Source organism: Dryobates pubescens, chromosome 17 (assembly GCF_014839835.1).
Source record: "Dryobates pubescens isolate bDryPub1 chromosome 17, bDryPub1.pri, whole genome shotgun sequence".
Taxonomy (NCBI): Eukaryota; Metazoa; Chordata; class Aves; order Piciformes; family Picidae; genus Dryobates; species Dryobates pubescens.
Window position 1 is genome coordinate 18,814,310 of NC_071628.1, and position 15,071 is coordinate 18,829,380.

The window sequence follows — 15,071 nt, forward strand, 5'->3', positions numbered from 1 at the left end:
TGCTATCCATCCTGGCTTACTGTGGCACTTTTTGCTCCATACACAAAAATACAGTGCTTTAAAAGAGTTCTTTTGCAAGGGAGTTGCTGGTATATACTTGTTCATTTCTTTTATGTTTCTTTTGAATCAACATCTCATTTAAAATATGCAATATCAAGGAAAGTAGCAATTTCCTTCTTCAGAACCCCCACAGCAGAGTTCATGTCTTTTTCATTATCACTAGATTTTTTTCAATACTGATCCTTTCATAGCCCACAGTTCCCATGCCACCCTTTTATTTCTTCATCTATACCGGTAATTCATCTCACTTTCACTTTCACTTCTATGCAACTGAAACACCATAAAATATCAGCCAAAGAAAGGCTAATCCAGCAGACTTGGAACACTGTATCTCATAAAGTCTTGTAAAACATTTAGCAGATAGCATTGCCTCATTCCAATTTGCTTCATCTTTTGTCTTCTACTCTGATGCATTAAACTAGCACAGAATGATGCCTCAGTTTCCAGTAGAAAGTCACCCAAAAAGAGCAGACAATCTGATACTGCTTCTGATCCTCCTGAAGGGACTCCAAAGCATCTTCACAAGATGCAAGTGATTCCAGTCAGAATTAGAGGGGCCCTGCCTCCAAACAGATGGAGGGGAGGCACAGCTGGGTTTATTGGACTGTATGGGACTGATGGTTTGGCAAGTTGAAGGGGTGAAGCCATCTGTATTTCTGGTGTGACAGAGATATCTCTGCTCTGGATGTGTTGGAAGACAAGTGCTGGAATGCAAGGCACTGTTTGCTTTCACTCAGAGGAGCAGAAGGAATCACTGGAATTGACTGCCCCATGGGTGGAAACACAGCCCCACCATTTGGACTGGTCATGAACTGATCCAGACTCTACTGGAATACGGTGGAGCTCCAGAGCATCTGCAGTGAGCAGTCTTCTGTGTACTCCAAAGAGACCTCATTTTGAATGAGAACGGACAATGAATGATGTATGATGTGTGTTGTTTGATGGTAATTGCTGCTGGGTATGACACAGATGGTATAGAATAAGGGGTGGAGAATGACATAGATTGAGTTTTAATCTGCTGTTATTCAAAACCATCCTGCCTATGCCAGCTTCAAAATTAATGTGCTGGCTGAAGCAAAGTGTCATGGGGTTTGAAGTTCAGAGTGTAACATGGGAGGCTTCCTATTCCAGTTGCTATCCTGTTTTGGGTTCCATGGTTTTGGGTGTTGGCTCTCTTCTGCTGGGATCGCAGCTGGATGGGGAGGGATGGGGGAATAGGTCCCTGGGTTTCTGCTTGTTGCAGCTTTCTGCTGTGCTTTTTCTGCAAATAGGCTAAGCTAATTGTGTATTATGTTATCTCTTTTATATTAAATTCTTAACTCTTTATCTCAATCCAGATTTGTGTGTGTGTGTGTGTGTTACTTTTGTGTTGTAGGGAAAAGACTGTGTTAAATTAGCACAACAATGTATTCCAGAACTGCATTTTCCTCCTCTCCTGGAAGTGCCCATCAGGTTTTTGCCATCTCCAAATCCATCTTTCTTTAATATATCAAATCCATTTTCTAAACCTATTCTTGCAGATGTTTGACTCAAAAGTGGCACTCACGTCAAGATAAGGCTTTGGCTGACTACGAGGGATCTAGAGATTTCTCTCCTGTTAGCAGCAACTAATGTTGGTATAAGAATTTTTCTCTGAAGCCCAGACTGTATAAGCCAAGTTTGCAGATCATGCCATTTTCAGACAAGGAATGCAGGGCTGGAAGAGGCTTCCTCAGGCTCTGAGCATGATGTCCTAGTGCAAACATTGCATTACCCAGTTCCCCATTATCATCTTATTCTGCTTCATCATGAAAGGCAGTAAGGTTTCATCTCTACTTCTCCCAGAGGAAAGGTGTTCTACATCCCAATCACTGATATGATCTGTCCAGGCTCAATTTACCCACAGCCAGTCCAGGCTCATTTGCACTTATGCTGACACCTGAACCTCACACCGTTCTTTCCCTTCTTCCTACCAGTGTTCACTCCCTGATGGTCTACAGAGGACAGCTATTTCAGCCTTTTGACAGATAAACCTCATGGTCTTTTAGTCTCTTGTAGAAGACAGTAGTCCTATCCTTCTCTGCCATAGGAGATCTCACTAATGCTTTGTATAAAAGCAGGAATATTCCTTGTTTCTGATGGAAATAGATCTCCCAATATTTGCCTTTTCAGGCCTGCTCATGGTGATCTCATGATTGACTGCCACACATAAGCCACTCTCCACAAACAGCTCACATTTGGGTGAAGAGTTTTGTACTTGCTCCTAATTGAAAGACCATGCATTTTGCAGCTCTGAATTTATTCTAATTTCTTTTACTTCAGACCTCAAGGTGGAACAGTTTTTTTTCCTTGTTTTGACAGAGCAAAGTTTCTCTGCACTCATCCAGATACTCCCATTCTGTTTCAATCCAAAGGTTTTCTTGTTAGAGATGAGAGGCAGAATATCTTGATATTGGTCATCCACAGAAACCCAAATAAATTCTCTTTTCTGGACAGGGCCTGGAGAAAGCTGTGTGGAATCAGTCCATTCACAGTTGAAATGAATTGCCACCAGGACAATGCAGAGAAAGAGGCAGGCTCACATCACTGATCCTTCAAAGGATAGGTGTGAGCAGAGATGTAGAGATGCACTGTACATAAAAAGAGCCCCAGCTGTACACATACCACTGCTTTACATGAGTCTTTTAATCATGGCCTGCACATTACCTGCCAAAGTCCTTCTGGTTTGCTTATGCTGAGCCCCAGACTTCACATGGCATCCCTTCACCAGTATTCTTGGCATATATAGCCAGTTTGTCTAGATGGTGTCTAGTCAAAACATTTCAAAAAAGAAAGACACATGACTCAATTCTCCTAGTAACACTCTTTGCTGTCCTTTATAAAGATGCTAATTTCAGGGGCCAAAACTTTCTCCTACTGTCCCATTTTCTTTCCTCCCCTTCTTTGCCTGAATCATGATGAAATTCCTCACTATTTGGTAACTGGCTAGCAGACTGTTAGAATGCAATTAGACATACATGCTACCACCTGCTACATGCTTTTGATTTCTTTTTTGGCTCTGGAACAGCTGTTGGGTTCCATTTTTCAAATTCAGAGTAAAGGAAAAGAAGGAATTAACTTGTTCTTCCTTTAATTCTTCTGCAGGACATCAGGGCATGTAACACACACAGAAGAAAATTCCAGATCTAAGGTAGTCTTACAAGGTTTTACCTAAGGTTTGTGGGTGGAACACCAGACATTTCATGAGTTTATTTAAAGGGTCCCCAAAATTAGATAGGTCCACAACCACATCTGTTTGTCCCTGTGGTTATTCTGTTGGGTTTGTTTTAAACATTCTTCTGATTTTAACAATCTTTAGGAAGCCAGCAAATGGAATTTCTATAAACTGATACAATACAAAATGTTAAGGCAACCAATACATTGAAAGCCCACCAAAAGGTGAAAATGAAAATCCTCAGTGCTCTATTTTGTATCCTTTATTTAAAAGTGAGAGAGACAAAGATACACAATGCATCATCTCTATAGTTTTTTCAGTTCACTGACCCACAAGTCAGTCCTTGCGTTTATCAATAATAGGGCATAATTTTCTCAAAAGCATTGGTATGTATCAATTTAATTTTAACATATTTTTTTTCAAGTCAGCTGCAAACCTGCAGATATCAAGTACTAGAAGTTGTGATTGCTGTAGTGACAAACAGTTCTGAGTTATCGGGGGGGGAAATTAACTGCGCTGTTGCAGAAGCCCAGAGCTGGCTACGTGCACTGAAGCAATGGGTCTTTCCTCTTCCTTGAGGTGCACCAACTGGGCTCTGGCTGGAGAAGCTACTCTGCACCTCTGTATAAAAATCTTCCCAAAAACTTGAGAAAACTGCTCAATGTTGACATGGTTCTATCTAGTGTGTATCAATGAAAAGCATCTTACTTCATGGGATTTTTTTGGTTTTATTTTGGGATTGTTTCCCCCTCAAATATTCAACACATGGAAAAGGGAGTTTGTGATAAGCACAGTTCCCCTGTTAGAAGGGCTGTACTTTGGCATTGGGTAGGAGAATACTTGCTGTTCCCTCATTAAATTGTTGAGCTGTGTGAAAGCACACAAGACACATCTGCAAAACCTGTCCAAGAGCCAGAAAGGGATTTTGAGTTGTGCAACTTGTAGGTACTGCTGCCCTGTGGTCAAGTTTTCTGAAGCAGTATACATTTCCTTGCAAAACCCTGAAGTTGTAACCACCTCCCTCCACAGCCACTAATGCATAAAAAAGTCAAATGCCATGCTCTCCCTTTCATTTTTTACACTCCTGTTTAATATCTTTGCCATTTAAAACTGTAACTAGTTAATAGCTGTTTTGTTTTCCCAGCACTCACTGCTGTTGCACAACTCCAGTCACGTGAGATGTAGTGCTGGATCTTTTTCCTGCAGTGGGATAACCTGGCTTACACTGGGGGTTAGGGGGTTGACACCTGAGTGGACTCTAAATTGACTGGGATTTCAGCTCTGTACCAGTAAGATTTAAGCCATATAGCTCAGCGTGGAGTGCTTATGGTTGCTTTCAAGGAGGTTGCTTTTCAAAGAACTAATTATGTAGTAACAGAGTTGCAAGTGTTTTTAGGCACTCAGTGATGTGAACAGACGATAGAGATTCTTTAAATGAGATTTCAAAACTGCAACTGAATTGTGTGGCTTGCACTTATACTCGGGTGCTTTTTACAGTCTGCACTACTTAAGTTTATCTACAGAGGCAGTTCCTGAGTTTAGCCTCACAACAGTTCAGCTTTAACTAAAATCTCTATCAAAACATATGCTGATTTCAGTCACACATCATATGCCCAGCTATACCTAGCCAAATAGCTAAGTGTTTCAAACCCCTTCCTCTCAATTCTAGACAGAGATGAACCTCACCGAGCTTCGTCCACCTCTGAGTGCTGTAATGTGAGCATCAGTATCTACTGAAAAGACACCTACATAAACTAGTGCCAATTCCAGACATTGACTAGTATGGAGAGCATGGAAAGCAAAAAAGTCCTGGGCACCTAGGTTTTGGCACCCTTGGTATATGAGCAGCATAACCTTTGAGACCTCATGATTCAGCTGTATTTTTGCATGTCTGGTCTCTGGTGACTCATAAGGGACAATTGCTGTCAAAGCCTTTTATGTTACCACTGAAAGGCCAAGTGTTACAGGGTTAGTTTTTTTTCTTAAATTCCAGTGAGAAAAACAGTTACTAACATGGAACATCACAGAGCTGAGATAAAATTAAACTTTGGGGTGAAATTACAAGTTACTCTATTGACCAAGACCAAACAATTTATGTTCATCATTTGAATTTCCATTAATTCTAACACAGTACAATAGGATATCTTCTTGGAATCCAGGTTCTCTACTAACACTAGTCCTTCTACTCCTTCATGTATTCAGAGGTCTCTTGATTTTATTTAAGCACTTCAAGTCATTGCTGCATTTTCATTTGCCCTTCATTTCCTCTTTTTTTTGTTGGTCTGGGTTGAGTTTGAAATCTGACTTAGAGCTCACTGACATTGTAATTTTGCTTTCTCACATAACTGACAAGTCAGTCCCACTGGAGGCCAGATGTGCATCCTAGGTCTAATAGAGTGGGGAATAGAGCAGTGTACCATTTAAGATGGCTGCACGCAGGGCACACTACCTATTTTACAAACATGAAAGTGATAGTAATCCCTGCCAGTTCCCTGAGACAGACTACATGCATTCTGGGTTGACCCCTTGCTGTATGCCATTCTTAATTTTCTGACACTCATTAGAAGATTTAGTTAAGACCTATGTGTGTGCCCCTCCTGTATGAGGATGTCATTATCTCAGTACTTTGGAATAATTTTCCCTATGCCCAGCAGTGCCTCAACACAAGAGCACCATGATCATGCAAAACCCTTGTTGTGGGTTAATAAGAACAACAAGATTGCACTCTCAGCTTTGGAAAGCAAATGGGAATCTGCCTTACCAAAGTGCATTAAAAGAGGGGAAAAGAGAGGAGAATATCAAGTGTAAAATGATTTCATATTGTATATCCTAAAAAAAAAAAAAAAAAGGCTACTCCTACCTGCAATTAATGTGTTCAGTTTATGGGAGAGACTGGGTTCTAGAAGGAGACATGGCCATAGCAGCTCACCCCTGCACTTACTCTGATAAACTGGTGGAGCAAATACCAAACTCTATTTTCTTTTTTTTTGGCAAATCCTCTGAGGCCAGTGTTTGCCTCACAAAAAGGAGATACAGCCTTTGCAAACACATGCAACAAATTCTGCTCAACCATGTCCACTCAGAGGGTGTCAGTGATGTCCCTTTCATTGTCTCCTAGGCAAAGTGCCACACAGCCCTTTTGCTGTGTGGTTAGGGCACAAAGATCTGTGGTTACTGCCATGGCACTGCTGACTTCATACTGTAGCTGTAAAGTTCCACTGCACAGCCTTCCCCACCTCTTCCCTACTTGGTTCAGCTCTGTGCAAATCAGTCTGTGCAACAGAAGTGCGCAAGACTACATTGTGTTAACAAGTCACTGGAAGGCAACTACAGTATCATAGTATTTACAAAATGGATTCCAGGTTCCTAACCTTGTAAATAAAGTGCAGTCACAAATGCTTTCCCCACATCTGTTATTTCTGGGCTGCAGTTGACAATGATGAAAAGGTTCAGTTTGGGCAGGTAACAAGTAGAGAAATCTCTCACTCACATCTGAATGAATCATTACCTTCAATAAGGAACTTAAGGAAAATACCTCCTTTTTCCTTTTGACTTGCTTCCTATCCTCAAACATGCACAATGCACAAGAAACTAAAATCATGTTTCCTAGGGAGAGACTGGGATATCTGCAAAGCTCATGTGCCAGCCTCTGAAGGCAAAGGCTGGCACTGACAATGGAAAGCACACCACAGAGCCTGTTCTGTTGCTGCAGGAAAGAAACTTCTTCCTCCCTAAGTGGCTAAGAAATATTTAACCATTTCAGTTTTATGAGTATAAAGTAACACTAAGCAAAATTCAAGTAGAACTGCTCGGGTAAATTCATAGCAGGGTAAAATTGAATACTTAAGGTATACAACACATTCCTGGGAAAGCTGTGTTTCTAATTTGTGTCGAACTTCTAGTGTGGCAGTGTTACATCCTACTGAAGGAATGCTGAAATCATGACTAAGGCAGAACTGTCACATTTAATAGTACCATCTAGTACCTCTTGCTGTAATACTGCAACTGCCCAACTCTATAAAATGACCCTGACAACCTCAGCCGCCATGCACAGAACAGCCCAAGATGTTGTGTCACACAGCTTGCAGTTCCTAGCTCTCTAAAAAATACTTTACAAAACAGAGCAATTAAACCATGCCAGCCATTTTTAAGATTCCCTAAACACTTGTGCAGACAGATCGTTGATGTCTGGTAGGCCAGGGGTCAGAGACTATCATTCAGCAACACCTGTAAGTGCTTGCTTTGCCACAAAAGAGGCCTCTGCCTCATCACTTCTCTGTGTACTTTCTCCTTGCCAGGAAAGCAACGATGTTAGTGCTCGTAAGCAAGCAAAATTCTGCCCCATGGACTTCAGCAGGACTTGTGCCATCTTCAAGAGCTGCAATGCAGACAGGCAGAGGACAGATTTTTCACAGATGAGGGTGCAGATTAGCAGGACTTGTGCAGATTTTCAAAATTCCAACAAGGGTCTATTGGACTTTTTAGGCAACAAGTACCTTTAGAAAGTTGATCCTTGCCCACCAAGCTGTTTTTATCTCCAAGAGAGAACATGCCACTACAAACCTAACCAATTTGACCTTTTAATTACAAAGTCACACTCACAAGTCTCAACTATGATGCTATTGATGCTACATTCAATCCTGATGCTAGCATTGAAAAAGAATCAATAGCACAGTGCTTTGTCAGAGTGGTAGAAAGAGCCAATGAAAAAAAATCATGACAAGCAGGAATGGGATCTAAAGGTGCCAATAACTACTGAAACTGTGAGAAATAAAATTTTTAAAGTGACTCTTTTTTTTAGCATTGTAAGTTGTAGATTAATTGACTACACGTTTAACCGCATGGATACTGAGTGCTGTCTGCTGTGGCTCTTCACCATCAATCCCCTAAGTACATTAGTGAAAGAGGACTCATTTTTGCCACAGCATGGCAACATTCCCACCAAATCCAACAATTGCTGCACCTAAAATTGTGTAAGAATCTGCAGTCCAGATTCCTACACAGAAGTTCAGATCTGTGGCCAGTTTAGTGGCCACAGAGGGGATCACACTTCTGAGCAAGGGAAGAATATTCCACCTCATAAAGCTGGGAAGACAGAAGTGGTTGGATGTGTGGCACTGGAGAAACTTATTCATTTAACTCAGCAACAATTGAAGACATTATTACAGGGTTTTTTTTATGGACAGAACTGTGGGAAAGTAGAAGCAACACTTAATGATTATACATAGGCTATCTTTATCCATCTCTTCCTCCATCAATTCAGAAGTGACTGTTTCTAGGTCCCTCCATAATACCTCACAATAACGTGAGAGCCTTCTCTGCAACTGACATCTAAAACAGCTGCCCTGTATTTCTCCATTTTGACACTTCTGTCCTCTTACCTTTGAGGAGTCCAGAGGTAACTACTCTGCTGTAAACGATGACTTTTCCCTCAATTATTCTGCTAATCTTGAAATATTTCACGTATTTAATATTTCAAGTATTTAATCTGTCTGTAAACATCCATGAATGTCTGCCACCATTAATAAAGTAGTTTTAGCTGAAGTTTGTTTTGGTTTTTAAGACAATATCTGATTTGTGTAAGGTGTCTAACAAACAGTTGTACACATTTTATTTGGAAGGCACAGCAAATGCATGCCAGCTACCAGAACTGGCTCAAGGTTTCCTATCAAGGAAACTCAGATGTGCTGCCCTAGGGATGAAGCGCCTAGGTTAGGTTATATCCAGAGCTGACTTTCTCTCACCAAAAACAAACAAAAAAAGTAAATGGGGTCCAGAAAAGGCTCACATGCACCATTTTCCCCAAATAGCTGCTGTTTCATACATCATCTCCTCCTGGCAGCAGCAGCTGTCAGTCTGGTTTTCAGGGCTCTTTCAGCGCCCATTCTGCCATCCCTAATGCTGCTTCCTTTGCCTGTGCCTAAATCTAGCCCTGCCAAGCATCAGGAAATTAGCCTCATTCAAAACTAAAGAAAAATCCCAACCTCAACTCTGTGTATGCATATATCCTCATCTCACTAAAAATAATGTATAAATAATCTTGCCTGCAAGGTTCAGATCGAAAATTATGGCCAGCTCCACCTTTTCTAGATTTTTAACTCTTACTGAAATCTACAGCATTATGTTAACAAATTCCACTTCTGCCCTAACAGCCAAGGTCACTGCTACCAATTGCTTTCCTATGGTAAATAAGTTAGACAGGGAGGTGCATGCACACTTGTTTGTACAGACACCTCCTGTATTCAGAAGGGAATGTACTTGTTTTGTGCTTTATTGGAATGATCAAATTGTTGCAAGGGCACTTTTAAAACCAAACCAAACCAAACTATAAGGCCAGATATGCATAGGGCAAGGTATAGAATGATATAGAAGGACCTAAGTAAGCGCCGAGTTTCCATTAGGGTACATGCTCCAGTGAAGTCTAAGCTTCTGTTCGGTTAAGAAAGGTTTGCTGTGTACTTGGAAAATCCCAAAACACACTCCCTGAGCACAAGGCTGGAGAGATACAAGACCTCATATTGCTCCTCTGCTGTGGGACAGTTTTTGTTACCAAATCACCATGAAATGCAATGCATAATAGTTTACATTCATATACATAGATTCCATCAAAGAAACCACCAAGGATTTACCCATATAAAAGTTGTAGAGCTGATGCTTTTGATGCACTCTCAGGGAGCAAGATGAGGAGGGAGAGCCTATAATGCAATGAAGACTAACCCTTTCTGGAAGGAATGTTAAGTCTGCACTGAAAGAGTGAATTTTGCCCCTGAGGTGATGAACAAACCATTCTGCAGAACTCATTACATCTGTGGAAAGAAATCCATGAGTCTGTTTTCCAAAGTTGGGACAAGGTGTCTCAGGTTGAGCCTTGCAAAGTGCTGAGTCAGCTCTGGAAAGGAAGGGGTGGCTTGGAAGAAATAGCAAAGCTGGTTAGGGAGTAAGGGAAAGCTGCCAAATCCACAAGTCCTGATTACAATTAGTAGCTTTAATAGACTCTTCTGTTACGAGATCTTTAAAATGGAAAAGATTAGAGAATGCCTAGCTCTGTTCTAATGCATGTAGTTACATCTGCATACATTAGCTGCCCCAGGGCACCCCAGTTCATTTGCATTACAGAGACAGCGGAAAAGGGATGGAAATGCTCCCTTTCAAGGGCTAAAGTCCAGAGAAGGGTTTTGATGTGCAGCACAGGGTTGGCAGTGTGGCTTCCTACAGCAATAGGAGGGACTTGTCCATGAAACAGAGGATGGGAGAAGGAGCAATGCCAGCTACCCTTAGTTTCCCACAACCCAGCAGGAGGTAGGGCAACTGAACATATGTGAGACCAACCCCAAACACTAAAATGTCCCAAAATCCCAGAGTGTATAAAGGTGTCTCAAAGCTGAGCATAAAATTAAGAGTCAGGGCTGTTATGTTTATGTTCCCTGCAGACTTCAGGCATGACAAAAGTAGTGCAGTTCCCATTAATAACTGCTGTTATCATTAAAAATGGTTGTTCAATCATTATTGACTTAATATATCAACAAGAGACCACAACAGTCGAGAGATTTATCAATGAAGTCACAGAAAAGGAAGCTTACTTTTGAAGCAGACTAAGATAAGGATACATGGGGAAAAAATACAGGATGCACTGATCTTTTTTTTTTCCCCTAAAATTATTCCATGTAATTTATCTTCTTATAGTAATTATGTGCTGTCAGTGGTTTCATATGAAGAGTGTTAATTTTTCATTTTACTGAGGGAAGATCTAATTTGCTATTCCCATGGGTGAAAAGCTGATTATGTATGGATTTGATAATCATAAATGATTAATTACTTGGTTGAGAATGTTAGTCTCATAAACCTAGTTGGATATGCACAGACAACAAGATGTGCTCTGATTAGATGCAGAAGCAGAAATAACTGCACTAGCACAAATATCTATAGAATGCCACTGCAAAAAGGAGTATTACAAGATCTGGACTTCATTTTAAAAGTTAAACATAGGCTATCCTAACATGCATGTACATAGAAGTTGCTTGCTCAGCATTGATAGAGGACTCCACTTGCACATTTACCCTCAAGATATGTTATGCAAAAGTTATGAGTTATATATAATTATACTCTCCCACTTAATGCCAGAAGTTGCTCTTTCCTTCTCACACAGTCTTTGTACAAGCTGATCTAATTCATCATGTTTTTATAATATTGCATTCTCCACATATTTGGATAGAGTTGGATAAATTGACTTAAGACATTACTGTAGAAGACAGACTACAAAGAACCAGATGCTCTCTTTATAGGAACTCCTTTTCTCTTGCTAAGTTATAGTTTGTCTAGTTCCGTGCAGCCACTTTGTTTATGGAGCAAAATTCCATCCACATATTGGGATCTCTTTCAGAGAGATCCCAGACTACTCAAAGCATTGACACCAGCCATAAGGATTAACTTACTATCCACCTCTCTTTTTCCTCAGACATTAGGTGAGTACCTGTCAGCAATACAATATGATACTGTGAGTAAACAGACCAGCATATTTCTATTACACCATAACCTGTATTTGCATGCAGGTACACTGCTTAACAGAGATAAAAAGAATTTTACTGCTTCTCCTGTATGAGGAGGCCTCAGGATTTTGTTCACATACTAAAGAAAACCAAGAAGAGATGCAACAAGAATCCAAATATCTAAGAAGAAATCCAACCAGATTCTCACAGGGCATGAGAAGAAATATTTCAAAAGGCCAGCAGAACTAAGCACCCGGCAGAACTTCCCTCTTGCTGTGGGAAAAGCCAGAATTGCCAGGCTTTGCAGAACATTCAAGCCCACCTGCCTGTGCTCACAGCTCCATGCTCAACGGCTTACAGTACCAATTCAAAATGCTATGTATCAAGTAAATTACAAGGATGGGGAAAAGAAATACAGAGAAGGGAGAAATGGACTGAGGAATAGGTGTAGGTAGCTTCCCATCAGGCAAGCTGACTGATGTCCTCCCGTGCTCTGCCCTACCACATGCCTTACCTTAGAGGTAACCATCCCAAGACGCAGCTCTATTTTCCTGTGATTTCATTCCTTGGCTCTCCAGTGGAGAGCAGTAATTGCAGTAGTGCTGGCTGCCTGCAGAAGCCTGGGGCCATGCCATGTAAATCCCTGTGTGGCCATAAAGAGAACACAGCAATTGAATAGGAGGCACAGGAAGGAGCAAAGCTTATCTAATATTTCAGCTCCACAAACCCAAAGTAGTGCTAAAGCACAACGCGGCCCTGAAGCTGGTACTCTGGGATGTTTTTTCTTGAGCTAAAAGTTTGCAAACAAATACATATTTTGAAGAGTGACATTCTTTGTACACATGAAGTTCACACTGTGGGCCCAGATCTTAGTGCTTTATTAAACACACACATTAAAAGAGGCTCCTAGTAAAGAATAGTGTGACCACCACTAGTTTTTCTTTGGCAAACCTCCAGCAGGAAACAATCCTGTCTCAGCCATAGCTCTCTCCTTTGGTACTGCACAGACTCAGACAATGCGTCTGTTGGACTCATTTAAATATGTCTAAGTCTGTGTTTCATTGTTTTAAAGCATCAAAGACTTTTGCTGTTATAAATCGTAACAACTAATGAGTAATTCTGAACAATAAAGCCACATGATAAAAATGAGACTCAGCTGTTGCCAGTCATTGAAGGAGATTGTATAAGAGAAAGAAAAGTTATATATGCATTACAGTGAATGTTATCTAAGCGATTTGTTTGAAGACAAGGTGCTAACATCTGTCATTTTAAAGGCGAGGATTTTTCAGTAACACTGAACCACAATAGTTAAAAAAATACAGTAAAAGTTTTTCTTCATTCCAGCAACAAACTCAACATAATGCAACATCTGGGGAGCCAGAGAAGCAGCAACGTGTTTCCTAAAATACCTGGCATTGCTCCAGTGCTTTATCAGCATCCTTAAAATACAGGCAATTGAAAAAACACCACCGTTGCTGCATGATATGAATTTCAAACAAAGCAAAAAGTTCAACATAACTCCATACAAGTCACATCTGATTTGGATCACTCTCTAATACCCAAGCAGTTTAGAAGACTAAATCTTATTTTCAAAACTGTAATACCGTATTTCCATGTGTAACTTAATGGTCCATCTTTAGATATGGACAATAAAAACAAACAAAAATTAAAAAGCCACACAAAAAAATTAATGCTAATTTAGTAGGTGCCTTTAAAAACAACCAGGAAAAGTGTGTTTGTATGTATATCCTGGAGTATCTGAATTCTAAACACTGTGCATTGCTTACTGTTCTACAGAGAGTTGTTACTTAGCTAAACACATGTGGGTATGCAGACAACAGTCCTCATATTTACTTTGATTCTTCCCATAGCAGCTTTGAAAACCTGGAAGCGTTCATCAGATCAGAGTTAAGCTGCAAACATTCATGTTCAAACATGTTTGTCAGAAGCCACAAGAGGTTTGTAGTTGAAACTTGGGTTACCTTCTAAAGGACAGCATTACAGAAAACCACTGCTGTTTGGGAGTCAGAATTTCTTTGATGATACAATATCACGCTTGAATGTAGCCAGAATGAATGACTAGGGGGACCAGTTTATGACCTTTCCACTCCTGAGTACTATCTGGGATACAACTGAGTGGGGTACTGCCCTTGTTCTTAGTCTTCTGACCTCCCACATTGCCAAATCTGTGTCCCATTAACTTTGCTGGGGCTGACATTTTCTGAATTACAATACTATCCTTTATTCTCTTTAAGTTCTTGAAACTAGTTCTCCCTTTGATATTAGGTACCAAGATATCTCTTTCATTTTCTGCAGTCTTGGTCTTGAGTATTCCTTACCAAAAATGTTAACTCTCTAAAGTGTCTCATTTAGAAACAGTGGACTGATTTTGTGTAGATATAAATGCCACACAAGAGAAATACAAACTCAAAGAGAAACTGCATTTTAGACCGTAACATAACTGCAGAACTAAAAAAGAACTTGATAAGATCAGCTGATCCTAGACTGACAGACATCAATCAGTGCCTTGTCTTTATCATGACTAAAATTAGTGGAGCTGCAAAAAGAAAAAAAGGTAAGGTCATGACAAGATTGCTACAGCTTTGCCTGACCTTGAATACCACAAGCCTACTAGTTTAAGATGAGAGGGAAATGATCCCTTCAGTTACCCAATGTCTTTGTTGAGGGTAGCAATCTTGAGAGGTTTTTTCCTAACAAATTACTGGAAGTTACTATGCAAATCTGAAGAATTAGCCCAGTGTCAAGAAACACATTAGTCAAAGAAGAAACAAAAAGTCCATGTACAAATAACTATCAGAAAATAATCAGCTCAATATCTGAATAGCAGAATTATCTAGAGGGCTAAGTTGATTCACAAATGAAAGCTGAAAAGTCAATAGACAGCTGCACTAGATTTTTGTAAGGTGTAAAGTCTTAATGATCTTATAAGAGAAGAGTGCAGGAATCCCAAACAAATTAGTAGTCTTTTCAGGAACACCTAAATAGTTGTTAGTCAAGTAGATGAAAGGGGGAAAAAAGTGTTGATGGATAGTCTGTGTAGGTGTTTCATGCCTCTGCTTTGAGGGGATTGCTTAACATGTGCCTCTGGAGCACAACTGGAAAAAATATCCCCAGTCTTACTGCCTCAATTGCAATCCACTAAACATCCCTAGGTCCCATTTCACTTCATACACATACATAAAGTTGCTGTAGTACTTAGTGTGACAAAGCACACTTGCACTTAAAGCTCTGGGGTGTAGTAATTAGGAGATGGAAAGAGAAAGTGTTACAACAGCTGGAAAAGAAGGACAATGTAACCACAGAAATGAAGT